This window comes from Haliaeetus albicilla, chromosome 4 (genome assembly GCF_947461875.1).
Source record: "Haliaeetus albicilla chromosome 4, bHalAlb1.1, whole genome shotgun sequence".
Classification (NCBI taxonomy): domain Eukaryota; kingdom Metazoa; phylum Chordata; class Aves; order Accipitriformes; family Accipitridae; genus Haliaeetus; species Haliaeetus albicilla.
Genome location: NC_091486.1, coordinates 33,604,164 through 33,631,548, shown reverse-complemented (window position 1 = coordinate 33,631,548; position 27,385 = coordinate 33,604,164). Strand labels below are relative to the sequence as shown.

The following is a 27,385-nucleotide window of genomic DNA, read 5'->3' as shown; positions in this document are numbered from 1 at the left end:
TTTCTAAACATATTGAAATTTAATGGAGATCAGCCCCCAAGTGCTGTCTGTTCTTATTCCTAAATCTCCCTGTTGAAATTTTTGCCTATTTACAAATATGTCTTCATCCAAACACTTGGACATTTAATGCAAAGTTATCTCACAGTAGTGCTATAAGGAACCCTGACCTTACTAAAGTACTTGGAATCTGGCTTGTCTCTGTTGAAAACATTTGCCTTTTCTTCCTCTTTGGGGTTTGGAGTTTTTAATGATAATTATTGAAACAATTCTACAAACAAAATCTGCTTATCACTTACTGCAAGTCCAGCAAAAACCTTCGCTGTGTGAAACGTTGTTTTATATGTGTGTGTCTGCACAGCATGCACAGATCTTTCCTCATATTCATCAAAAAAGAAACATTGACTTTGTTGTTTGATATGCAGGGTTTTCAAAATAATCTCTGTTCAGCTCTGCAAATGACCATTTAAAAATAGAACTCTGAACTTATTTAATGATCTCACTGTTGAACCTATCATTCATTGGCACTGTTTCCACTACTTTAATGTCTTTCAGAATCTTCCAGTAGAGAAAAGAGGTTTTTAGTAGAGTTATTTTCTTTATCTTTCAGCAATTGAAAAATCTAATCACTACTAAAAATCTTCTGTGTTTTTATTAAGTTAGCTCTGATTTGTGTAATTTGCCATAAAGTTCATTAAAGACTTCATTAATTTTTCACCAATCTGTAACAGTCTTATCACTTCTGTTTTTATTAGCTGAGATATAATTAACTAGGTTTGACTTTTTAAATTTGGGGGCAAGTAATTTACCTGCCCTACCACCACTTTTATAATAATTACATTTTACTTTTTCAGATGTGAATGGTTGTCTTCTTACCCATCAGTTCCAGTGATTAGGACCCCGTATTTCAGACCAAGTGCTTGTACTGACATTTTGATGTCAGCAGTTTATGTTCTTATTAGCTGACTGAATCTTTGGTCTTTCCCCTTTCCAGAAGAATCATGGCGTTTGTTACTTCCAGCACTAAAAAAGACAAAGAAAATTCCCATTGACCTGCAGCTCAACCATGAACCCTGAATGGATTGATGTCGACCTGGAATTCACTTGGTATTTGTCCATCTGCCTTCCCTAGAGATCAGCGGCCCTTCCTTGGAACAGCGAAATATGAAAATACTGCAGAGGTATGTTGCATGTCAGACCACAAGTCAGGGCTGTGATTAAAAACATTTTATAGAATAGAATTCTTTAACAGTTTTCTGTACTCTGGTAAAACTTTTCCACTCCCTGAGGTACCATCATCTGTGCTATACGATCACCCATTTGCATTTGACTTCAAAACTCTACCACTGATTTCCAATGCAACTGTCATTCCAGTATATGAATCCATTAATGGCCTGGCAGATCAGCTGGACCATTCTGTTATGGACCAATGCCTACCAATTCTAGTAGGCCATGTCTGAATGTATGATAAGCCATATACTTTTCTTATAAATTTGTAGGAGATAAATAATAAGGATAAGTAGGTATTAAAGGCAATGTTGGAAGGTGAAGTCGGAGAGGAAGAAAAAACTGACAGTTCTCTGTCTTACCTCAAACCAAACATTATTGACCTTTTTTCATTCAATAATCTAAAAACTGTTACAAGAAATTAATAATAAATATATTTTCAAAAGAAAAATGAAGCCAGTACCCATTCTCTTTTTCTTTCAGAAATGGCACTTCATAGTCATTTCCTCTAATACTAATTAGTAGTAATTAGAGAAGAAACATGGTCTTGCAAAAGAAACCCTGTTTTATTCAGAAAGATTGTTATAGTTTCAAACTTTCTTCCTTTGCCTCCTTCCATTTGTACTCATCCTTGATAGAGTAAAATAGCTGTGAAAAGGTGTCAACACTATTTGTATGATAACTCTGAGCTTTCTGCCACCGCAATATTTGGAGCCCTTTGTGCCAAAGGAATGTTTCAATGCAGAAAGCAGAGTAATACATTTGGCAGGCACAGAGGCTGTTTTGGTACATTCAGGTGAACTCTGTTACAGACACAGTGACCTGACAAATATGTGTATTGTCCCTAATACCTTAAGTTCAGTGGTTTTAATCCATACCTTTGTGAGGATTTTGACAAACCATTCATTTGAAGGATTTCTGGGATGCACGGGTGACTCTGATTCACATAGTGGTTTTAAAGCTGTGTCGCTTGTGTTTACTTTTAATACTAAAAAGAAGGCATGCAGAGAGGCTAAAAAGGACCCTTTGCACACTTGAAACTCTGCTTTGAAGCAGGAATATGTTCTGACATTTAACTGAGAGTTTATTCAGGGATATACCCTTTAAATTTAAACTTTATTTAGTAGCAAAAGAGTGAAAGCATCTCAGTTAACCATACTTCTGACTTTTCTCTCTTGACAGATGGAAAACTATTAAAATAGATTATTTCTAATTCTTGTGACTGTTACAAATAGTGCTTTTCTCCTGCACAGCATTTTTGATCTGCAGAGCTAGAACTTCCTGTGTCAACATGGGAAACGGAATCACCATCCTACATCCAGATCTTCTGATCATACTCTCTGGAGATTATATGCTCAAAAATGCAAAAGCTTCTAGTGTTATTCATAATTTCCAGCACATGAAAATGAAATTAGACTTGATTGAATGTCTAAATTAAAATACCTTGTTCTATTTAAGGTTCTTGATTAATCTTTTTTAAACTATTGTTCCAATCTTAAGATTTTCTCTAAATTAGCAATATTTCCTCTTCAAATTGCTTCTAAGAGGTAGGCTGTATATCTGCACCAAGCAACGGTAACTCCAGTTGGAACAGGAGCTTGCTTACATAGAATTCACAGCTTTGATGACAAAGATTTAACCAAAAGTTATTTCATGACTTTTTTCTAATTTGAAAAAAATTTTACCAATTTTTTGGTAAAACAATAACAATAACATTATTGTGATAAATTCTTAATGGAAAAAAATGAAATAAAATCTGCCAGCCTGCAATGAAAAATAAGTAATCTCAGCTTTGCAACTGAAAGATAATTGAATTCTTTTCACATAAATACAATTTTAGGAAGATTAATTTGCAATTCCCTTTGAAACTAATTGGAGTTTCAAGGGCTCAGCACCCCTGAAATCAGAATTTAAAAGCTTTTTAATAGCCAGCATCTTTCAGGATAGGGAATGCTGAGAGCCTGAAAAGCTGGAGGGAGCTACCTGTGCTGTGTGTCAGTTTGCAAAGACATTCTCCAAGGCTCAGAACAGACATGAAAGCCACAGGGGAGGAAACATCCCTACTGATTCAGCAATGCTGCTCTTTGTTCTCTTTCTGATTTATGTGTGCGGCTCTGCATCGTTCTAGCCACTGCACAGCTGTGGTTTATCTTTTTTGATAGCCATAACAGGCCCTATCATTGTAGCAGCTGACCAGATGTAGGTGAGGTTCTTTAACAGCAACTAATCCTTTCTGACGCACTTGGCTGCATGCCTGTGACTCCTGCTGCTTCTTTTTCCAAATTCCTCTCAAGCTCCAAAGCAGTTGCTGCCCACTGTTCTCCTCCCAGCTTCTGCTGTCACTGGGCTCACACTGTCTCATGCCATCCGGACCGGGGAGATTTGTTGCTCTTTGCTACCCATAACTACCCTATCATTGCTATTTTAATCCGATTCTTCCATCTGCTACTTCTGTACTTCAAAATCCCCCTTCCCACTCTACGCCTTCAAAAAGATATTCCTTGCTCTCTTGTTGAAAATAGAGGCATGCACAGTCCAAATCTGCACTTGTCAGCAAATTCTACTTGGTTATTCTTTTTATTTTCCTTTTCCTCAAGTTGGTATTGTGCAGGTGGAGATTTGAGAGTGACCTGAGCAAGTCTGTGTTGGAGGCTTTTCCATGTCCTGCACTAATCTGTTATTCCAGCCTTACAGTTGTTTTACACACAGAACAACAATCTACCAAATTGCTTGCTGATTTCACTCAGGCACACCCACATACAGGCAAAAATCTTTTAGGGAATATCAAAAACTTACAGACTCTTTTGAAACAAGATATATGAAGTGTGGTCTTTAATGGGCACAGCTGGCATGTTATTCATTCTAACTGCTGGCTTAACAGTAACAGGCTCTTTCTCCAATGAACACTTCTTTTCATCCTCATGAAATTTCTGCTTAGCCTTCTTCAATAGCCTTATGAATATTTTAAACTGTCTTCTACCAGCAGTACTCCTTTTACATATTATTTCCCCTAAGATCAGTTCTCAATTTATGTGCTGCTCATTTGGCAAATATCTTGCTCAGAACAATCACGCATTCTATAATTCAGATAAGCATTTGAAGAGACATAAGCTTTGATGTGCACAAGTATCCTGTGAATCAAGATGCAGTGAAGTAAGTGAACAAAGATCTGTCCTGTGCACACATGTAGACTTTTCTCAGTATCTTCTATATCACCTATGTTTTAAATGTGTTTTGTGCTAGGACGTAAGAGCAGAATAGCATGGCGCAGTGTGAATTTGTAACAGTTAGCTACTCCCTGGTAAATATCAATGTATGAGAATACACAGTAAAATGTAATTTAGACATTTATCATGTGCCACTGTCCGTACATATATTCCATCGAAGCAGAGATGTAGTATGCCATTTTTTTTCTCTTCTAATAGAATTCTGTCTCACTCAACTTTACAGTCAATTCTCATTGTCTATTAACAGTAGCAGTCTGTAATATGTCTTATTAGACCATCTTTCATTGGAGGATCTTGGAAGTTAGTTACACTATATAGCACCCAAGAGACACAGTTAAGAAATATATTCTCACAGGAATCTCTGAACCATCATGGAAATATATCTTCTCTCTTGGAGAGTTGCAAAATATACAAGACAAGGCACAGCAGTATGCATAATGGTTTCCAATAATATGAAAAGGAAAAAGTATATGGAATTGAAACTGATTTTTTCCAAATGAATCCTGGAGAACTTTTATGCATTCTTTTAAAGGCAATAAATTACATCGTGTTGTCATCAGACTAATATTTTTAATACAGGAGCAAAATTTGCACAGCAATTTTCTTTTAAAATTAAAATTAGTGAAAAATTGGTGAAGTCACCATTTTAATTGAATTTCAGTACAGTGTATTGTACATTCATTGTCTGACCTACAAAGGCAGTTACTATTAGTCTCATGAGCACTTCTGTTACTGTGTGCACTTTTTGTATATTTAAACCCGTTGTTAAATGTGAAAGCACTCGGTTTCACTTAATGTATAAAGAGAAAAGGACCTTATATGTTTTTGCCAAATCTAGCTAGAAACAGCAGCACTAATATCTTTTTTTTAATAGGGTGAAAGATAGAGGGGGCCTTCAGGCCAGTGGTAAAGGCATTTTTGTATTCAATGTACTTTTAATGAAAACATCTGTCAATAGTTCTCAACTTGTCACTAATTTGGGGGGTTTTGGTTAGTCTGCTCCCTATTGTTTTGGATGATACCTATTCATTCCTTATAATACAGAAATAACTACTTAGCCCAGAATTTTTAATAATTAAAACTAACATTTTGTTAGTGTTTTCTTATTCCTTATTTCAGTCCATAATGTAGAAATATAGTTCAAGCATTAGCACTAGCATTTTAAAAGAGCTTTATGTTGTGATTTTTTTTTTAATCGGTGATTTTTAGTCTTTATGTAAGTTACTAAGTCTAGGAGACAGGCAGAAGGTTTTGTTGCTCTGGTTCAATGTCTGGAGAAATGGTGTTAGCGTGCTCCCACTACAAACTCAATGCATTTCTTTCCACTGTGAGTGGCAGAGAGATGCAATTCTTCAATTTATGTACTGTGTTTAGACAACAGTCAGATAAGGGGTCTGATATAGAGGGTCTGTTCTCTAGTACTTGATCAGTCAGTAAAAACCTCAGGCTTTGATGATTTCACGTTACTAATTTATGACAGGGATACTGAGGGAAGGCAGCTTGGTGAGATTAGAAGAAGAAACATCCCTGTCACATTTGGGAGGACAAACAGGATATGGAGCCCTGATCTTAGTAGACTTGTTTGGAAGGAACAAAAAACTTATTTATATAGACATGATAATAACAGATGAGTTGCCAACTAGCCTTAAGGAAGTGTGATGAAGAGCTAGCAAAGCACTTGGACTACAGAGTGGGAGGTAACTGGGAGTACAGGATAAGTGGAGGTAGTAAAGGGAGAGCAAGTCTTTTTGTCTGTATGTTATGTCATCTTTCAGAATCTGGGTTGTGTTTCTTCTCCCATCCTTACGCTGTCTTCCAGATATAGGGTTGAAAATATTACTTGGATTTCCGCAAGAATTCCAAATTCTATCTTCCTTCTGCAAAGTGTGCCTTTCACAAGGCATTTTTCAGCATTAGAGAGAATGAACTGAATTTTGGGCTTTGGTTTTTTTAATTCTAATTGAAGAGAAATAGAATATCAATATTTTTCATACAATAGTGTTCTGCAAAATGCTGAGGTGGCTATTTTAAGTACTGTATATTTTAGCAAGATTTTCATTTCAATTCAGGGTAAAAATTGGATACAGTCATTTAAATGCATTTGTGCGACAGACATTTTAACATCTAGTGCATTATTTGTTGAACAGCAAGTAAAAGAGTAACTGAATTTTCTGAAGGTATTGCAGAAATAAAAGATATTAAGAACATATGAAAAATAAGCTATTTTTTGTACTTGTGATTCACTAATATTTTGACATTTGATGCTGTGCTCCCTAAGTGGATCCTTAACTTTTCCTGAGTAAGCCAAGAATGAAATTATGTGGACAGAACTCAAGATTATAAGATTCTTTTTAAGCTAATGAACTGATGCAACTTTCAAACATTTTGGGGAGTATTTTGCATGTTGCATATAGATGTATGTCTGGGTTTACTCAGGTCCTGTAGTCCTGAAATATTCATGTCACACAGAAACTTGTCAGAATATAAATGTCATCAGAATCTGGTGCATTCAAATCACAGCTTCTCAACTGAATGTTATTTCTGTAAAGAACTACATCAAAACTCAGGTCTAAACACATCTACTCTTAGTTTAGACACAGATCTAAATTTCACAGTGGAGACCGATCTGTCCTATTCATAGTGTATTCTATTCTTAGTGGATCAATCTCAAATCTGCAAGAAAAATTCATTATATTTTTAAGTAAATATTAATCACATGTCTGTAATAGTACTCAGCGCTGTTGATTTTGAGAGCCTTTCTTTAAATTTGAGTTAAAAAATCCAATTTTAAAATTCTGTCCTGTCATCAAATTGCTTCTCTGACTGAGCTGTTTTTGAATAGTCAATCTGTTGTATTCAGTTTTTGGAGTTATTCATGTGAATCCCCGAACAGACCTGCAGTAAATCCAAATCAACTGGTATTCTGTTAGATATATTTTTCAAACGTCTTCTCTTTGTTCTTCACAGCTGAAATGAAAAATATTTCTATTTTCTAGTGTGCCAGAATAATCTGGCTTTTGTGTCCTCTAAGAGGGAACGTACTTCTAACATGTGAACCTCTCCCTGATCATGTAAACAGGAAGAGGTGCAATGCTCAGTTCAAGTTAACAAAACATGAATGAAAGGCATTTTTTGAATTATTTTTACTATAATATATAGTTCTTATAGTTGCTACATGCACACACATATGGAAATCATAGCCAGTGAAACACAGCAGAGGTGTGATGCATTTGCGTAGAACAGATCTTTACTGTTCTCTTCCCACAGCTATATTTCTTTGGGTTTTAATCTAGTGTCTTAAGCCCCTAAGCAAGCTCAAGCAGCCAACAATTAAAGCTCTGTAAAAAACATTTCCACTTCCCCTAAGTATGGAATTTCCCCTAATCTTGCATATGTTAGCTTAGTGGGTGGCTTGCTCCTGGTGTGGTTTTAGAGCTACACCTCAAAAGAATAGTTATTGATTAGGAAGTAACAAAGCAACTTGTGGAAAAAAGTGGCAACAGAAATGTAATTTTCTCTCTGTTTCCCCCTAATTGAAATCGAGAGCCCAGTTTCAGTTCAAGGCAGTGGGAACTGAAATGTCATAGTAGCTGTAAACTCATCTGCTCCATCCCCATTTCAAGCCTGCCTTCCCTGCCAGTCTGGCTGCCCATCTCTGTTCCTGGTCCTTGTTCAAATCTTCTCTTGTTTAACACTTGACCCAAGTTCTTGACCAGCTTCCCTGTGCTCCTGCAGGACCTTGAGATCTGATTGTTTCTGCTCCCCTCCAAATTTTTCTCTGTTCTTTGTCTCTTGCCTTCTCATATGCCTGGACATTACACATTAACACTGAAGTAAAATCACCACTATTTACTTAGAGAATACACGGCAATGCAGCTTACTGCTCATCAGCACCAGGGCAACTATGCAAGACTCACTCACAGCAAATAGTGGCAAGTTGCCATTTTTCCCTTGCTAAGGTTAAATAAGCAGGTATCCTGGAAAAATTCTTGGGCCAGTTCTGAATTTCACCATGACACAAAAGACTTGGCCTTATAGGAAATGTAGCTCAAGACAGGAAATACAGCTCCTTGACATTCTGTTGAATGCACTGCATAATTCTGTCAGAGAGCTATGAAAAGAAATAGTAGGTTTCTCTTATAAAGCAGGCTATGAAAAGAAGATACAGATTATTCCAGCTATACAGCAGAGCCTGGATTTAAACTAAACAGTGACAAGCTGCATATATTTCTTAAACTCATGACAATTATTTAACATTTGTGCTCTGTTTGGATAAATCACGGAAAGCAATGCTCTATCACAAAGGTAGTCCATGATTAACATTGAATAACTGCTTTACCAAGCACCTCTTGCTACTCCTAAGATAACAGAAGTAGCTGCTTACTCTCCATTATACAATTACCAGGTTCTAATCCTTTTATAGACTCTAATCTAGCTTTAGGCCTTTCCCCATCCATAGCTATGCCTCTAATTGAGTTTATTTAGGAAGTGAATTATGCAGTTGTCAGTAACAAAACTGACAGACTCATTTTTCTACTTCTCAAACAGCTAGCCATGCAAACAGCCATAATATCTGGCAGAATCTTGCTATTAGTCTGTTGGCTCAACATTTTTTCTTCATTGTCTGTCTAAAATACTTTCTGTCTCTAAAATAATTTACAGGTTTCTGTGGCTTCTTGAAAAGTAGAAGAGTCTGTAAATATGCTGTCAATATGATGTTCAACAACACGAAGTGATCTAGTTATTGTATTAGTCTGCTTTTTTTTTTTAAAAGGAACCTTATTTGCCTAAAGCAGTCTATCCAGAATCTAACAGGACTTGGAGCTGCTATTCTATCTCAGTTCCATTCAGAGAGATGGTGTAAGCAAATCAGAGGAAGACAAGTACTCCTCCCTTTGAAGCCAATGCTGAACCTGGAAATGGAGATAGAAAATACCATTTTGTCATTGACTCAGGTTGAAGTAATGCAGATCCAAAAGGCAGTTCCTAATCCCAAGGAGCTTTCAAATGAAATAGCAAGAGGGAGCAGATAGGCACAATAGAGGGACAATATCTTAGAGGAACAACATAGAAAGAATTAGCATGGTTTAGACATGGCTCTGAATCAAGCGAAGTGCTTGGTTAATAGTAGTAATTGCCATGTTTAGTCTGCCTCTGGATGGACAGAGAGCTGCAGCTCATTGGTGTCCAAAAAGTAGCCATTAAAAGAAATTGGGGGAAAGTGGGGGGTGTAATTTTTGGGAGGAAAAAAAAAAAAAAAAGGTGAAAGTCAGACATTATATAAGTCATCTTTCAGATCCAGTTAGCCCCACTGCATCATCAAACGGCACAGCCTAGAACTGATGAAGATCCCACAGTGAAGAAAACATTTAGGTAACAGTTCAGAAGGTAACAGACTGAGAGTGAGGCATGATGTGATACACAGAATGAGAGGAAGAAGAGGTGATCCTCTTTCCACCTCTCTGAACAAGGCTGCACTCCTATAGATGTATTTGACTGTCACTATGAAAGGCATTGTTCTTCAGGGTGGAAAGATCTTTTAATTTACCACTATTATCATTTCAGATTTGTACTGCCAGGGTTGAATCACTCATGTGCCTCTGATGAAAGTTTACAAATAAAGCCCAGGGGATGCAGGAGCAGCCATACATTTCCTAGAAAATATGTGTATAATAAAAAGCAAGCCAATCTCTGACATTTTCAAACTCTTGTGTGCTTGCTGTTGCTACCTCATATTCTAGTAAAGCTGAGGGGAGAGGATGAGAAGTGCTGTAAGTGGCCATATATCACTGATGCTGAGATGATAACATTGTGTCTGAAAGGGGGAGCAGCTCAGATTATAGTACCAGCACGTTTGACATAGAGCATGTTATCCATTGAGATTAAATAAAGTGTTTGATCCTCATGCTCATGAAAGAGGAAGCCTTCCTCTGGATGAAAGCTTACTTATTGTGGTACAGGCCCAAGTTCTGCTCTGTTCAGCAAAAATCATGTTTCTGTCTGCATTAACTTCCAGCAGGTGTTTATATTTTTTGCTTGTATTGCAAAAGTGTAAAAACAATGTGAATTTTGATACTTCACTGCTTTCCTGAATGGTCCCATAATGCTATTAAATAAAGCTGTTTTCACCAGTGCTTTAGCTTCTCTGAGATTAGTTTCACAATATTTCATAACTGAGTTAAAAAGCATTTCCATGGAGTTATGGTATAACACAAAATCTGTTCATCTGATCTCCTGATCATTTGCAAGTATGACTTGCGCTCCTAACACTTGCCAGAATAATAATAACCTTTGTTTCTTGGGACACTTTTAGTGTCTCAAATGAGAAATCTCAACTTCTGAAGAGTTTTAGAAACAATTTTATTTCTTATAAACTTTTAGAAACAACACAGCAAACAGGGCTGGTATTTTTATATAGCGTGTGTGTGTCTTTCTGAGTGCCAATGGCAGTTTAGCTGGCTAACCATGAATGGTAATTAATCATACCAATATTTCCATTGTAATATCACCTGCTTTCCCTTTTTAATTCCAAGTGATTTTCCAGGGCAAGATAAATTTACAAATAAAAAAATTCCAGAAATTACAAAATATAATTATTCCAGACACTGAATTTTTTCCAAATCTGCTTATTCCTAAGATTGTAATTAATAATAATAGTAACACATATGGTGCCCTTGTCATTGAAATATATTATTTCTTAAATAAAGCTCAGTGTATCTAAAATATTTCTTCAAATTCAGTACATGAAAGTACTGCTTCTAATGACTCAGAGAATAACTAACAAACTATTGCAGTTCATTTTACCTGAACAATGCCTCAGCTCAGAATTAGCGTACATTCCTTTTAGACAGCTAAATGAGATTACTGCGAAATAACTTAAATCAGAATATAGTCACACACAAAAACATGAAAAAGTAGAAGTTTGTTACTTAGGGTATTACTTGTTTTTATTTCATACCACTGAACTACGCAGGCATCCAAGAGCACTCAGGTGAGATCATAAAGTACATAAGTAGTACTGAATATCAGCGACTTGGGCGAATCAGAGAGAAATATGACCTTCAGAGATACAGGAAATTTGCATAAACCAATAGTTTGTACAAGATTTTTTGTGTTACAGAACCCCAGCAAACAGCAAATCTAGATATGTTTTTATTATGTAATGATCAACATTAAAAATTCCATTATCAGAGCTCATAGTTTTGTGGTGGATAAGGCACGATCAGAATATGCTGTCTTTATTGTCTGTATTAATGTCATCTTCCCATTTGCTGATAATACTAAAACCTTTTTTTGTTAGGAGATTAGGCAGATTTGACTTGGAATACATACATACACTCTGATATGTATGACATTGTTGAAGGTGCTTTTTCTCCTTAATTTTAAAATGTGTTTTTCCCCAGTAAATTCCCTGTGGTATATACATTTTTGTGTAAAACATTCAGCTACTTTCCTCCTCTGAGGCAAAATTGTTAGGCAATTGCTTTTTTTTTTAATTTCCTTTTGAATAAAACTTTAATCTACATCTGCTACAGGCACAAGAACTTCTAAAGTGGGATCACTGCTGGAAAATTCTTTTGGAATGTTTTTTTTCCAGAATAAAATTAAAGTTTGGGTATTTTATATAAGAGGCACCCTACTGCAGCACATCTTCTTCTTGTTGCTTTATACAGGCATATCAAAGTAATATTCCTGTAACTTTGTTTTCTGAGTATATAGACTTTCAAGACACACCAAAAGTCAACATCATCTTTTAACTCAATTTTCCAATGATAACAAGTACTGCATCATTCTTATTTTGATGAGTCTAGTATGTAACACTATTCACCAGCAAACGAACCTCAGACTTTTGTCGGTTAGAGAAAAATACAGATAGCTAAAATATTTCCTCTCTGAGCAGAAAATGCTGGGAAAGCCAGCTGTTCCTCTCAGCCCTTCACAAAAGAAGTCCAGGGGGGTTCAGTTCTTTTCCTTTCTCTAATTCACCTGTATGAAGCTACTGTTGGAAAATGATGCTCTGTAAAGAGCAGCAATGCAGGGACAACAACAAAGCACAGAGAAAGAGTATGGCTTTAAAATACCTTTAGCAAACAGAAATTCATTAGAACTCCATTGAAGAATATGACTGAATTTGAACAGAAAAAGAGAGCTGGTAGTAGAAAATTAACATAAACACAGTTAAGTCACTATACCAGAGGCACGTGGCCTGTGTTCACATAAGAAATTTGCTGTTCGGAGATCTTTTTTGCTGCATCTAAATATCCACAATAGTGGCTGCTAAAATGTCACCTTCCTTCTGCAGAGCACCAGAAGATTGTCCTTTCTTATTAGACTCTAATTTGGCAACAACAATGCACACACACGACTTCTAGGCTTGGTTATTGCAGTTCGTTATAGCTAGGAATGAAGCCATTTGCCTTGAGACAGCTACGGTTATATCAACCCACTCATTCGGCAGCCAAAGCTGCCAGCTCCCTGCTATCAGCTTTCCGCCCTATTCTCTGCCCTGGCTCCCTGCAGAATACACAATCCAATTCCAGGGTCTGATCTTTCCTGATGGGTGTGGGCTGCCTAATCAGAAACCATCACTGAAGCTGGCACTGACTGGTGCCTGTGTTGGCATCAGCTGCTGAGCACTGGATGCGGCTGGAGATTGAGCTGGCCACTCCCTTACAGATGGGCTCTCTCCACCTATTTTCTAAGCCAGCTCCTGCGTTCTTTGCCTACTCAAACCGCCCACTGAAATGAGGATGTTTAGCATGCACTCAAAATGAGCAGGATCCCAACCTCTTTCTTCTTCTGAAGAATGTTTAGTTAATTAAGATGCTGAAATAGAACTGAGGCGTTTATAGTTATTATCTAAATTATTATTTTTTTTATCTGAAAATAGTATCATATTATTGGGGTTCATAAAAGACTGTGCAAGTGCTTCTTGCCACTGTTATTATACAAACGTAGATTCTGTGATCAGAGACTCATGAGACTGGTCCATCTTGTGTGAGTTCAAAAGTCTCTGACAACAGCTAGTGGTAGATGCTTAAACAAAGAGTGCTGAAATTGGGTAAGCATACAAGGACAATTTCCTTGATATTCCTTCCCAGTTTCCTACAGTCTTTTCCTTAGGAACTGCCTGAAGGGATTTCCCATGTTTTTGTGTTTAATAGGCTTTTAGAATGTTATGTAGAAAATGGTGAAGAACGATTAGTCATTCTCCTTGCCAAATACATGACAAGAATAGGCGTAAGCATGAGACTACATTAGTATTGTAAAAACAAAAATTGAAGGGTCATCTGGTCTACAGCAAGCCAAAGAGAGATCAAAACTTCAATTTGTTTTCTTCATTCTGCAGTCTATATATGTTAGTTATCTTAAGGAATGGAAGGAAGCTCTCTGACAATTTTCAAATTCTTTCCTAGGAAGGAACAGCAATGAGTATATTGATCCTGATTACACACACAGTTCAGCCATGCTGAAGCCAGAGCAAGATCAAGGTAAGCATCACTTACAGACACAGCAAACCCCATTGTGTTAGTAATTAAGGAAGAATTTCAGTCATAGTTCTATCACTAATCTTTATATTCCCCATACACAAATATCCTCTATATATATATACTGTTGAAAATAGGAATGTAGCATGGTTGTACTAGGCCACACCAAAGGTGATTTCTCTTCCACCTGTGATGCCAAGGAAAGAATGTAGGAATAGGTAGAGTGTATGTTTATGTACAACTAGTATTTCCCAGTCTGCAGTCATTTGCAGTCCTGGGGCATTTTGACATTAGTGTAGTTTTGGCAAATGTTTTCCATTCTAGGGTTCTCTTTTTTTTTTTGAGATGCAGGCACTAGAAGAGTACTTTCATTCAGTTTGCCTTTCTGACTGTTACTGAGCACTAAGTTGACTTTTTCATAAAACTGTCGTAACACCAATATTTCTGAGTCATAATGTTCGGCTTGGAACTCGTCATTTCATGTATGATTGCTATGCATCATTTATTGAATTTATTTGTATTCAATTTCATCTGCCATTTTATTTGTCCAGTCATTTAATCTTGTAAGGTTCTTTGGCAATTCTGGCTGTGTTTTTGCAAATCATGAATCTCAGAACAGATAGGAAGTACTGTATGGACACTGAAAGTGGAAAAAAAAAAAGCCATAGTAGAAATGCTATACAAAAGAAAAAAGTGCATTTGCATTTTGGGAGATAAACTGAGGTCATGTAAGAGTGCAAAAAAAACCAACAGATTTTGACTGACATATTCTAAAACAGAGAAGACAGTTTATGCAGCATTATAAGAGTAGATGTGATCCACTGTGTTTGGATGAGCTTCTTTTTGAGTGGTAGCACAAATAGTTAAGAACCTGGTAAGAAAGACCATATTCTGATCACATTATAGGGAGAAATACTGGAAATCTGGTGAATGTCCTGTTCCATTTTACGCATTCCACAACCATTGACCCTTAGATAGTTTATCTCCAAACCCTTGGAGAGTCTTCTATTACTAATTTCCATATTGGTTATAGGCGAAATAATCTTTAATATCTTAAACCCAACCTTTTAATATCCTAAACAATTATAGAAAACAAGTAAAGGACAAAAAATGAGATCTTTTTAAAATATATTATTGAATTTTAGCAGGTAATACACTATAAATAACTCCTTGGAAATGCGGCCATTAAAGGCAACTCCCTATCACAAAGCTTGGAGAAACACAGTTCTAGGAATATTGCTTGCTTTACACTGTATAATTGGCATTTCTCAGAGCAAGGATTTTGAGTCAGTGACCAAGTAGAAATGTTACTGGGACACCAACCTCCTCAGCTACCTAAATATAACTACAGATGCTCAAGTGAAACTTGAGTTATCTTTCTCCTTTGATTGGATAGGTGTTATAGCAGACAAGCAGGTTAAAGGTCTCTTCTGCTGTTTGGCCCAATTTCAGTGATTGCTGGGCCACCTGTAGTGCAGCCTCCTGGAAAAGTCTTGCACACCTTAATCCCAAAGTATCCTGTATTGAGGCTATAATAACCAAAGGCTAGGCTAGGCTTGAGCTCGAAGGGTAAGACTGCAACCATGGAAAAACAGCTGTTTCATCATTGTCTTCCTCAGTGGCTGACATGGAAATGAAAAGGGTATGGGATGTTGACTGCAGTAACAATAGTCACTTAAAAGGAAAGCTGAAAAATGTCAAGTGTGACTGTAAAGTAGCTAGAGAAAATCAAAGTGCATTTTAAAACATTAAAACATGCATACTTGCATGGTTGGCTGGATTTCCTGCTGAGTGCTTTGTAGGGATACTGGACCACAAGATTTCCTGGTTCATCATAATACCTCATGTGACGTATTAGGTTGCCACCTATGTTGTTAGTGCTAGAAGCAGGATTGAATCTGAAAGCAGTGTTCCTTTAAATCCATGTTAGAAATCAATATCCAGAAGACTTTTCAAGGCTAGAATATGATGTGGTTGTAAAGCAAACAAAGGAGCAGCAGCATGAATGACAGCTTTACTAAAACATTAGGCTTCATCTAAGCCGAAAATCATGTGTGAGTGGAATAAAATTGCCAGTAATGATCTTTGTCATTAATGTTTAATTATGCATTTCATTATGTAAAGTTCCTATTGTAAAGGAGTTCATTAATAACAATTAGAGTGCCTCTCTTCTAATTTGTATGCACCTGTTCTTAATTACCATGGTATTGAAATCAATACTGAAAAATGCTTAGGTACTTTATATTCTACATAATGTGCTGTATACAACTAGGTTTACAACACCTTCAATAAGCTCTGCTGACATTAGATATACCTCCTGCTGTTCAGTACCATACGGTTATTAGCTGAAGATCAAGTTAACTTAACATCTGCTAAAATATGTTCCTCTGTTCTAAAATGAGGTCAAATCATATCTTCCTGTAAAATCCAAGTTTCATAGTGAAAGCAGAAGTTTTCTGAGTGAGTATTAAATTGATCTTTATAAGCTGTTTTAAAGTAATCTTCTGGTTCTTATCATTTTTAACTTCTCCGTTCTAGAGTCTCTGTTGCTATTATATATCACTGCTATATATGGTATACATAATATAACTGTTAAGTCAACATTCATTACCATATAATGTCCTGACAGAAATAGTTGCTAGGGATAGTAACTATGTGCCAACAGCAAGAAAGCTAGCCTCATACATTTCATGTGAGATGACAGACTAAAAGCCTGTTATCAATTCACTGCTCACACATACCAGTTCCACTCAAAAAATAATTCTTATTCTTTATAATTTTTCATACATAGCCAGAAATGCTATATAGAAAGTCTGGTGTCTATAATATTTAACTTTAAATGGGTAATGGTGCTTTCTCATGTAATTAATGAAAATTTTTCTTTCTATGTATCAGTGATTATGTTTAACAAGCAACCCTTCAACAAGTACACAATCCTTAAAATAGTAACCCTTTTAACTTCAGCAAAGCATCAGTGAGGCTATAGAGCTGTGCCCTAAAATTGCTCAGACACAGCAACAAACTCAGGAGTATAATGAGAACCCTCCCAAATTCTCTTTTCTCTTCTAGCATTTGGGTTTTGAAACCATATAGCCCACTGAGATTTCAAACAGGTTGCTACTTAAAGCCATCAAAGCTAAGAAATGGTTTGTGGTAAATTGAACCTCAAACACACCAGGCACCTGTAGGAAGCCAGGCGTGGCTTTCTAGATTGTATCTGATTCCTCAACTGTCAGGCAGATATTAAGCATGCTCCAGGCAAAATGTGGCTTAAGGTGTCCTTCCAGGTACCAGACCTGTTCTGGTTTAGTCTTAGGTATACTTGAGTCTCTTCCCTGGCCATCCTCCCACTTATTCAAGCTACAGCAACATTACAGCACTGGCTCTATGTGATTAAACCACTTAAATCTCTGATATGATCCATGTGGTCACTCATGTTCTAAGCTAAAGGATTTTGACTTACGCTCTCTTGCACCTGTCCCAGAATTCACAGTATGCTCTTCCCCTATAAAAGCAAAAACATGCAAAGGGAGGAAATATCATACCACCAATACAGTAGCAGGAAATATTAGCAATAGTCCATGCAGCCTTTTTACCACTAAAAAGAAAAGTGACCCATGATAGACTAATACACAGAAATAACAGAATCAACCTATTTTTCATAGGAACCCAAATGAAAGTTCATTCCCAGTTATGACTTAAAGGTATGATATACTCATAATAAACTATAACATCTTTTTAACATGAGAATGGAATTCTCAGACACACTGTTACGCAAATAAAAGTTTTTCTGTGCATGCTGTACTAGATGTACTAAACATTTGCTGGTATCTCAAGATGATGCCACAAATTTTGCTTGTTAGTTTCACAAGAAGGCAAAAGAGGGTAAACCTGTCTTCATAATATGAGTCTAGCAGGAGGAACCTTCAAAGAAAAACTGACTGATGTAGCAAATACACAAAAAGCATGAGAACAAAGCAATACTCTCGATTGTGGGGAAGTTAGGATTAGGATCTGAACACTTCGGACTCAAGTAAACACTAACAAACCAAATTAGCACTGGTAAACAACAGCTAGGGCTTGCTTCTAGTGCAAATTAAAGGCTATTCTTTAGGGGGTTTTTTTCTGAAATATGATTTATAGATGCTACATCTCCAAGCCATGTCTTAATTGCATTTCTCTGATGATCTGGATTTAATGTACATTTTTAAACATGAAGATGACAACCAAATAGCATAATTTAAAATTTTTATTTAAATTATTGTTTTGCACCCATTTCTTTAATTTTTTTTAATTTAAAACAGCCATTCAAATGAACAGTCGCTTTGTTCAGGAGGACAATATCAACACTGCAAAAATGTCTGCAAAATAATTACATTGTCAATGTATTTTAAATTATGCAGATAATTACAGTTTATCTTCACAGAAAAATGCCTTAGACAAAAATAATTGTCAGATGTAATCACAGAATCTACTTAATTCTCTTGCTCAAATGTGGCAAATGTTGTTTTAGGGTTTGGTTTAGTGCTTGTGGAAGACTAAGGAAGGGAAGCAAGTAACATCCTTGCAATGGACAAGCATTCCTACTTTTATTCTCCATTTTGCTAGAGACCGGTTATTTCTATTTCTGGGCCTTTCCTGCATAAACTGCTGGTTATATTGAACTGTGTAGCAATTTTATGACATGCACAAATTACATATCAGTCTCCCTTTCTATTTGTGCAGAATCCCAGCTTTGTGATGCAGTACAAGGCTTTTGTCTGGTTTGGGATCAGTCACTGAGACTGCTGCTGTAAAGCGACTGGAATTGTTCATTAATCTTCCAGTCCAATAGTTTTGTCTTTCATGAAGTAAAATTGATTTCCTTATCTGAGCTTGTGAAGAACTGGAACATGCACCTTCCTTGATTCAGGATAGGCAGTAGTGGAGAAGCTATGAAAGCAGCAGCTTTTAGGACACCAGAAATGGCAGGTTTAGGTGCAAAATTCTGATATTTACTCATGCGTGGACTGCATGTTGCACAGTAACTAGATAGCACTTTGAAAATAGGAGAGTAGTTCTACTTCTGTGATGACAGAAAGTCTCTTCACTCATAAATGGATATTTGAATTTTGGGAAATGACATCCTTGGGGAGCATTAGCTTTTTTACAGATTTGGTTTATTTATTCTCTGCTGGAGAGCTTCATGATAGTTTTTATAGTACAACAAATCTCTTCAGTTGCAAGAGGGATAAATTTATTCCACTGTGTTGGAATCAGCCAGGAAAATTAGAAGAAACTTTGAGTTGAACTACTGAGTAATTTACAGCTTCTTTTTCAAGAACCAGCAGACCCAGGAATAGATAGCATTTCCATCGGAATCTTACCTATTTTCTAGCCAGGTGGTAGTAAGAAGCATTGGAAATCTGATTAATTTCCTGTGGTGTTTTTTACCAGCTCCATGGTTACTGACCTTTCAAATACTCCTCCACACCTTTTGAGATTCTTCTGTTAGTAATGTTAATACAGGTGATAGGTGTACCTAACATCCCTTTGGGCCACTACAAAAAGGAGTCAAATCTTGGTTCTCCTCTTTGATTTAACGAAAGTTCTGTGACAGTCTCCTACCTAGAAACTAACATTTGAGGAGCTATATTGTTTCCCATTCCTTTCCAAGGTAGTCTGGGAGTGGCTGTACAATCCTTGCACAGCCACCAACACAAATTCTTGAATCAAAGCCTGAAAAAGAGGGTCTGTATTACTTTGAATTTAGTCTAGACTTTAACCTCTTATCCACCAGCTACCTAATCTACTTTGCAGTAAAAAAGCAAATTATTTAAGCCTAGAGTATAATTAGTGTTTCAGACCTAGATCCCAGTTCTACATGGCTGCTCTTTGACTAAGTTCTTATTTTGTCCAGTTTCTTTTCACTGAGAAGATACTCAGAGCACTGCATTAATGTTCTGTGGACAGAAAAGAAACAGAGATAGATCAGCTAGGTATACCACAATTATTCCCTCATCTGTAAAATAATTGCCTTGATAGCCACTTTTCTTACTGTTTGCTCCTACTTTCAGAACTGTCTGCATTAATAATGAGGCTGTGCATCTAGATATTACTATAGCAGGGCATAAGCTCTGCTAAAGTAAAATTTAACAGTCACTGTCTGTGCAAAGATTATCTTCTCTGTGGGTTCTATCCACATGGTTAGTTAGAAGAAGCAGTAAGGAGTCTACTTGCACCTGTATTGCATAAATAAACAGAGCAGGGAATCTGTGCCACTAATGACAAAATATCACACCCACAAAAGTGCAAAAATGTAACACAGACCTTTGATGGTTCTAGATTCTGGTCCTCACTCACCTTACATAGTCCTTTATCCCATATAAATACTTGTGACTACAGGAAGATAAACATTTTACAGAGGTGTTACCCACCAGATGGTGATGTCACTGTTTACGATTGTTTCCAGCAGCTGGAATCAATATCTGAAGTGTAAGTCAGACACTGGAAAACTAAAAAATTTGAAAGTGTTTTACCTCAGCTTGGAATCACAGCACTGCAGTCTCTGACCCACAGACACTCGCAATTTGGGATCTCGTGACATCGTGGTTCTTCTGTAATTTCTTTTGGCATCATCAGGACTTAGATAAGCATACAGGGAAGGAGCTTGAAATAAATACCCTTTGTGTTCAACACAGCCAGAGTATGAAGGTCACCTTAGGAAAAAGGAAATCAATATATGCAAAGAACAAAGGGCTAACACAAAATATGACATACTATTATCCCAACACACAGTGCTGTGCACAACTTACTGTCAACAAATGCTCAGAAATAACAAGAGAGATGGAGTGAAATCCTTATCATAGTTGTTTGGAAAGCAAAGCAACTGGAAACAAACCCATTCCACCAGGGAGAAGCCTTGATATCCTCCTCTGAAACGGCTGACAACAGAGTTGCCTTAGACCAGGGCACAGGTGGGGAAACATAAATAGAGTAAACTGGTTTTTACATTCCATAGCTACTTATTTCTTTGAAATAAGTCTTTTATGTTACTTATTTCAATCTTATTATTACCATGAGATCTACTATGTGTTGGGTTTTTTTTTTAATGTTATAGGTTAGTGGTGTGCTAGTTTGAAGGATCTGTTAAAATGCCACTACATGCAGAAGACCCAAACAAGACAAGGTGATAATCAGTAGTGCCTTTTTCTGGATTACGTCTCATCTTCATTTACCACATTCTTAACTGACTTTCAAATTATGGCAGAACTGATTGCAGGCTAGGGTCCCCGCAGGACAGATAGGGTAAACAGCGCGTGAAACATGAACTCATTCAATTCTGCAGATATAGAAAGGCTTAAGCAACTGTGCCATTCAGAAGGCATTACCCAAATTCGTCTCAGAGGAGAACTGCATGGCTAATGAACCACACAAAATCTACATGAGATTTCAGAGTGCTAACTGCTTAACCTCAAAAAATCATGTTTTGGTTATCAATTCTGCAGGGTTGGGTGAGATGGTTGCTTTTGGAAAGATTTTTGAACAAAAGATCAGTTGAGAAAATATAACTTTTGTACTTCCCATTTGCTTTGTCAGTTTAATGGAACCAAGATAGAATGAGGTATTAAGTATCATTACTATGGGGCTAAAGTGGAGGGCCTTTATTCTAGAAATGCCAGCATTAAAAGTGAAGGGAAATCCAACTACCAGTGCAAGGTAAATTCCTGCATAAGAGAAGAAAATCAATGAGCTATGGCAGTTGTCTGAAAACCTTATTAGTTCAATGAATCACATTTATATAGACACTAAAAATTATAATATAAATAAGGCAGTCAGAATAATGTAAAATAGGCCATCTTATAATACTCAGTATGTCAATGTTATTACCATAGCGTTACAATTACTGACATTTAATAGAGAAATATGACACACACAGAAAGTAACTGAGATAAAAGAGCACAGTAAATTGGTATAGTACTGCAGAGAGTGATGAGCCACAGTTATTAATTTCAACAATTACAAACTTAAAGAGCAAGTTCTGCTTCTCTTATCCCAATGAATGGTTGTGTTAAAGCAAATAGTCCATACTCCTAATCCAATTCCCCTACTTCATAAATCTGGAAGGTTTATTAAACATCCCACCTGGATGTTCTGCAATGCTGTGCTGCTTGTGTTTGAGTGTTCCTTCTGCAGCATTAATTGCAGATGGCAAAATTCCTTGAAGTGCTGTAGAATGTCCCTGCAATTTGAAGTGTCTGTCCTGAAGGTAGCAGACATGCCATCAGCCTGCCTCAAAGCTAAGGACATTCATGGATCTCAAATGAAATAAACTTATTCTTTTTTGTGTCTCCCTTACACTAAAAATACCTGTCCTTTACTATCCCTGGAGTTGTCTCGTGCTCCTGCCCTTTTGAGTGACTTCTTCAGAGCGAGGTAAAGAAAATTGACTGGCTATCAAGACAGCATTAAGAAAGAAGAAAAAAAAAAAAAAGGAAAAGGAGAAAATAATCCAGGAAGATACAGTAGTGGTCATGTTTCTACATTTCAATGAGAAAAAGCAGGACAGAGATTTTGCATAACGAAAATAATTGCCATTATAAGGAACAAGTCAAATCCAGAGAAATACTAAAAGTCTAGCAAGCAAGTCAACCTGGTGGCACTTTGGCATGATTTACATCAGACAACATTTTCTGTAGAAGAATTTCCATTGGAGAGAGACAGGGAGAGGCTTTGTTTGTGGTTTAAGGAGCAAAGAATACTGCCTGACTTGGTTGGCTTTGGAAATCAGCTGAATGAGATTTTATGATCGATCAGAAAATGCACAAAGTTAATAATTATGGTAGGATATCCAGCAAAAATCGTGTTGAGCTCCTCCTGTGATGAGGTCCTCCTTGCTGAGCTCACACATCCTGTAAGCTCTCCCACTTGTCCAGATGTCTATGACTTTTCTAAAAGCCTCATCAAAACTCTCCGGCCTTATTGCGTTACTGGTTTGTGAGTAGTTATCTGGTCTTAAAATAGTCTGAAAAATGAGGGTGACCTAATTTTCCACACACCCACAACATCCTGTAATTAATACTTCTGTTCGCAAAACAATTTTCCCTCCTCCTATTTGCACGTGTTCCTTCTGCAGCTTCTTCCTCATGCCACCTTCCTTAATCACAGAGGGCTGCAGAGGATCCTCAGCGTGACTGCTCCATAGAGCAGGAAAAAGTGAGAAGAGAGAGCATAAGATTTAGTGTGTCAACTGGGGGCTAAGGGGAAAAAAAAAAATGCAGGTATCCTGAGATGCTTCAGTGCTTTTAATGAATGAAATTGTACTGTGAATGAAATGCTTTCAAAGAGAGAAAGAAAACATTTTTTAAATGTTTGCAAGTTCAATTTAGTAATTAATACTTTGCATGGATATTAATAGGGGAACAACTAAGGCTGGATGAGACTCAAAATACCTGTTCTGAACTTGAATTTTTGCATTCAATCAGAAGGAACATTTAAACGGATAATGTGCAAATAATGAGGGAAGATAACAGCTTGAAAATTCATTAAAGTTAAGCCTCAGAATCTTTTGATTTGCAGAACCCCTTCAGTAACCCCTTTAATAACTTTTGCAGCATTCCTAGGGTTTGTAGTTGGAAATATTTAGGCTCTGGGAAAGATCAGAAGTTTGTGCCTGTTTAACAGTATCACCTATGAGTCTGAAAATAAGGAAGAAATATGTAAAGCTGGGAGAGGCAATTACTGCTGGGACATATGTATGCATTTTCCTGCCACTGTAGGAATGTACAGATTATCAGTCTGGGTCACTTTGTCTCTGGAAGAAATTCAAGAATTCATCCATAGGCTTTGTTTTTCCAGCTGCTTTTCTTCAAAGGTTTCTAAGTGAGCTCTGTCAGCATAAATCTTCCATGAAAGAGCAGCATCTGCATCCTGCCCCACAATACACACACCCTTTTTCAGGCTGCTTCATGGGAGATTAGGTGTCATGTCTGATGAGGGGAAGGAGCCATGGCAATTGTCTGTTGTATGGCTCCTCTAAAAAATTGTATCCGGGATGAGGTATTTCACAAAGACCAAAATAACTTCTTGCTGTTGTGAGAAGTGTCTTTATATTTCTCTGTGTTAGCTTAACTAGAATGTGATAGCGCTAGCTGCTACAGATAAAGCCAGATCTATCACATGAAAAACTATAAAGTATTATTCCAAGTGTATACTTACATCTCTTTTGACACAGAGCAATTCCTATGATTTAGTAGAGTAAATAAAAAGTTGAAATATACTATATTTTAAAACAGAGTCAAAATAAAAAAGGCATTCAGTTTCTCAAATGACCTATTTCAAGCTTGAGAGCATTTTCAGAATTGCATTTCAGACACAGAAAACCCAAATCCCAACTTTTCACACCACTTCATATCCAAAAGGGATGTAGAAACTTTGAAATGTTTCACAGGATGGAAATCCTTTTCCCCCACTAGTTACACTTTGTTATGTTGCTCCTCCCCCTGCTCCCCCCCCCCCCCAAAAAAAAACCCCAACAATTAAAGTAATTCGTAATGTTGGCAATTGAGGTATTCATATAAAAATTAAAAAGGAACCTCAGGCTTTTATAATATAATTATGTATGCATTCCCTTTAAAGTCTGATCCAGTATCCACTGACAATCTAAGAATAGACCTCTTTTGGATGAGACTAGTCACTGATGAAATTGGATGATATTAGTCACTGAAATGAAGATGCTGTGTTACCAGAGTCTCTGCCCATATTATGAATCTTAGGTGATGACCCCATTATTGGTTTGTGCTTATATCAAGCTTTACAAATTACCATGGTATTATTCAGTTACAGTGGTATATTTTGTCTTTAATGTTCAGATTTCTTCAAAATTCTTTCTCTGTTATTAAAAGCTATATGTAATAATACTGTTAGTTCATAATCAGGCTGCAAAATTTATACATAAAAAAAGTATTTATCTTTTGAGGAAGCTTACAGTAAATTGGAAAAAACAGCAAAAATCTGTTTACCCATAAAATTAACACATCAAACTTTATGGTTCAAAAGAAAATGTCATAAATACAGAAACTTAAGACATTTGCATAACTCAGACAAGAAATTTCATGTAACCTACTGCCAGTTTTATCAGTGTTAAGTTAAATGATCCTTTCTTGCATTTGCTTCATTGACCCCTAATAACATTTGTCTTTCTTCCTGAATTGAAATCATGTTAGCATGGCAAACACTAGAAGAGAAATCTGCTGGGAATGATTTATGAGGAACTTCATAGAGCAGCTTTTAACAATACCTAATCCTGGAACCTCAGCCATGACCTTCATTAACGAGAGAAATATTGCCAGTTATTCAAAAAGATGAACTTCAAGTGCCAAATTTTACTGAAAAGCTCTAAAAAAAAAAAAAAAACCCACAAAAAAACCCAAAACAAAGAAAAGCAGGTTTGGGAAAAGGAAAAAGGAAATCTGCTTATGGGGAAGAAAAAAAAAAAACCCAAACAAAAAACAACAACAACAACAAAAACCACCCAAATTTCCAAACCAGAGTTGAGTAATTATTGAAGGCCAAATTCTGGATGCCAAAAACAAGACAAAAACCCCAGATGTGACATGATAGGCAGTTGCCCAGAGTTCATGTCACCAACAGTGCCACTGTGCCTTGTCAGTTGGATAGCCTTCCTCACTGAGCACTGAAGTCAGAAGGCATCAAGTGGATCAGAAGCATTCTGTCCTTCTGGGTTGCTCCAGCACCCTGCGGAGCACAGACTCAGATCTCACAGATAATATAGTCCTATTCTTTTATACCAGAGCTGTGAAAGAAGGGGGGTTGAGATAGCACCCATTCGGGAACCTTTTTGAGACCCACATCAACAAACTGGAGAATCCATGGGCAGCTAGAACTGTTCTTTTATATGGTCGGTAGGTATATTGATACAATATGACATTAAGCACAGCTGTGGTCTGCAAAGTCTTTGCAGTAAAGGATATTTCTCCTCCTGGAGAAAGGTATTGCTTGGATAGCAAGTGTGGTGACAATACTGGTTACAGTAGTTATAAGATCTCCCTCTTACTGCAGGACAAAAACACTCCTTACCATGCTCTGTGCTGACAGCCTGTTCTTCCTCGAAGACTTTGAACAGTAAGTATGTACATGGCTGCAAATCCAAGGCAGGTCCTCCCCCTCTGCTTTTGGAGGAGGCACAGAACAGATGAGACTATGGCTGCTTATTCCTTGGCTGTGACAGATTTGCACACTATCATATACTTGCTGTGTTTGGTCGTTTTCCTTCTATCAAAAGAAAGATGTTTCAAAACTGTTGAGAGTAGAGTACAAATGAATCCATATCCCATATGTTGCTATTTATATTTATATACCCTTAGGGCACCCAGCAGACCTGGTTATGGAGCAGGTCCTTGTTGTGTTCAGTTACTATTCTGCTCATAAACACTTGAGTGCAAACAACTAGATATTGCCCTGTCTGCACTTAAATTCCTCATTGTAATTTCACATCAGCTTCTATTCCATATTAATTTTCTATGCAACATATTATGGTATCTGCTCATGTATTTTGTGCAGACTGTGCAGCAAGAAGCTTAATCTAAAACATCTGCAGCAAGACAAGATGATCACATAAAGGTTATTTCTTGCAGAAGTTCTGTCTATAAACTACACTGAAGTATGTTTCCACTGCATCAGCACAATCCTCCTACTTTTGCATTTACCTTTTATCATCAAAATGGAGAAAAAAGGAAAATAAAATACAAGGGGAAAAGTCAAATTCCCAGGCACATAATCAGTGTGTTCAGACAGAAACTGACAAATCTCTGAAAACTATGTCCTTAACCTGTAAACCTGTTCAATAAACTGCATTAAATATCACTGCTGAGTATCTGTTTAAGTGCCTAAATTCCCAGTAAGCCATATGGAATATTACTTTCTAATGTGGAATCGCCAGAGCTTTTTGATAGCGAAAACTCCACACACATGCTAAACTGTTCCAGAGTAATTCATGTAGTCAGGCATTTGCAATTTTCAAAGCCTAATGGATACAGTAGACACTTAAGGGATATCTCAGCTTCAGCAGCAGCACCGTGCTCCATTGCATTACCCTGCAATAGAAGCAATGGCACACAACAGGGTCTTGTAAAAGACGGTATAAATTACCCTTGTAGTTCAGATTTAACCTTAAAGGTTGGTATCCATACCCAAGGAATTTTTCTTCAATCATGCCCTTTAGGCATTTTCCAAAGGATAGGAAAGTTGCTCGGTATCAGACATGTTTCAGCTCTAAAGGTACTTATATGCAGTCTCATCTACGTATAAAATATAGTAAGGATGCAGCTTGCCATCAACACACAAATAACTTTTGTCAGCAAACATGCTAATTACAAAAATATGTGTTCCAAGACTTTCCATGTTAGTTCCTTGATGGGCTAAGCACATTAGCTGTTTTCTCATTAC

The 27,385-nt window shown here is 36.9% G+C and overlaps 1 long non-coding RNA gene across 1 annotated transcript; it reads left to right on the top strand.

Moving 5' to 3' along the window:
* The first annotated feature begins 1,023 nt into the window (after positions 1-1,023).
* Positions 1,024-26,081, top strand: LOC138684987 (uncharacterized). The gene is made up of 3 exons (XR_011324206.1): positions 1,024-1,178; positions 13,868-13,942; positions 26,000-26,081. It is a non-coding gene; the product is annotated as an uncharacterized lncRNA (long non-coding RNA).
* The last annotated feature ends 1,304 nt before the right edge of the window (positions 26,082-27,385 follow it).